This window comes from Priapulus caudatus, unplaced genomic scaffold, assembly GCF_000485595.1.
Source record: "Priapulus caudatus unplaced genomic scaffold, Priapulus_caudatus-5.0.1 Scaffold2123, whole genome shotgun sequence".
NCBI lineage: Eukaryota > Metazoa > Priapulida > Priapulimorpha > Priapulimorphida > Priapulidae > Priapulus > Priapulus caudatus.
This window is the reverse complement of record NW_014579184.1, coordinates 29,289-31,318: the sequence shown is the minus strand read 5'-3', so window position 1 is coordinate 31,318 and position 2,030 is coordinate 29,289.

Here is a 2,030-nt window from a genome sequence, read left to right as displayed (position 1 = left end):
CAGAATACGTGTAGCAATAGCACGGGGAAATAATGACAGTCTGTCATTATTCATTCCTGGTAATAAGTGCGTAGTTTTCTCACTAAGGTTGCTCATAAACCGGATAAGTGACCAGCTTAACCTAATAATGTGTAGCGAACACACCTGCAGTGTACTAAGTAACGTAAGTAAGTAAGTAAACCTACAAGGCACCAGTTTTAAAACGCATTTTAAAACCATGGCGCACACCGGCAATATTCTAAATAATATTAAGATAGATGAAGGAAAAAGAATCAAACGAAAACTTGCTGCACGGTGCATGCCACGCAATACTACATTTATCTAGTGACGTGGCAGGTTTTTTGAAGACGAAATAAAATGTCGTTGCACTATACAGTAACTGTATATATTGCGAATGACAGAAGTAATAGCAGTTTACATGAAAGTAACACAGCCTAGTGAAGCTTAGTAATAACTGTGTAAAAAAGCCGTCTAGCTTGTTTATATTAATATAAACCCTACTTCTACATGTTCTAGTCTTTTTGTAGAATAGATGTGATCTAGACATTACATGGAATGGCATGTAGTTAGATTATCAATTCTATTGGGTAGTAATATGTTCATGGGTAGAGGGTTACTAGTAGACAAAATATAACTGCAAACCAGGGTTGGCTGCAGACAGAATAACCAGATCTTCTTCTTCTTCTTCTTCTTCTTCTTCTTCTTCTTCTTCTTCTTCTTCTTCTTCTTCCTTCGCATTATTAGTCCCACTGTGGGGGTCGCTGCAGTGGACTCTTCTCCTCCATTTTTTCCTATCATCTACTTCATGTGTCACCAATCCCTTCTTTTTCAAGTCCTTCTGCACGCAGTCCTTCCATCTTGTCCTTGGTCTCCCCCTTCCTCTTCTACCTGGTGGTTGCATGTTCAGCATGCGTCTTCCTATGTAGTTCTCCTCTCTTCTCATCACCTGTAAAGACAGAATAACCAGATAAACCATATATTTGCCTGTACTGAATTTAAATTTGTAAAATAACTTCTCACTTTACAACACCTTCATTATTCTATTTCGCTATAAAAAGGAAGAGACACTTGTATTTTCAACCTCAATCATAGGTTTACAAGGCATTCACCCATCAGCACTCCACACAACTACCATGTATTTACAGTTGCACACCAGTGTTGCCATCTACGGTGCATCAACGAGACAAGCAGCCTCCAGCTTCTCAAATTCTCTCTTCCTGGTTTTTACGATGTCACGTATGGTCACTGAAAAGCACAAAAACAAAACACATTAGCGAAGTTCTTGATTCCTTCATTCTTCCTTCTCTTCTGCTTCACCCTATCAGCAATAATTTTTCGGTGAAACGACTTCCAATGGATGTAAATTCAATTCTGTATATTGCACCAGACATTAATATCTGATTATCAGATTTATAATGTGATGCTACATGGATAATTTTTTAATGTGTTCACACGATGATCGCCACTTGGTTGTAATTGCTTAGTTAAACGGCGCATCCGTAATGGCAACTGCATAATTAAAGGAATCACTAACATTACATCAAAATTCATACACATCAACTAGTTCATGATATAGTGAGCGTAGCGAGTGAGTGGCATAGTCTTACGATGCAATTGATCTGACGTAGTGATGAAATCGTGAAATTAATGTATCGCGGATGTGATCTTCTGTGCAAAGGCAGACGAGCGAGTGTGCGTGCATGCATGCACGTGCATTGTGCGTGCGTGCGTGCGTGTGCGTGAGATGGTACTTACAGTCCAGCATGGCGCGCCTAGAGCCGCGTCACGCAGGTTGACCTCTAGTGTTCCATCAACCACACCATGAAGCTGGTCTCTCAGTCTGCAACGAGGTTACTATGTACGTGAATGCACGTATTGTACATGCAAACGGGTAAATACCTCTACCCATTTATTTCCGGCTCTCTCTCTCTCTCTCTCTCTCTCTCTTTTTTTCTCTCTCTCTCTCTCTCTCTCTCTCTCTCTCTCTCGCTCTCTCTCTCTCTCGCCGCTCTTTCTCTCTCGCTCTCTCT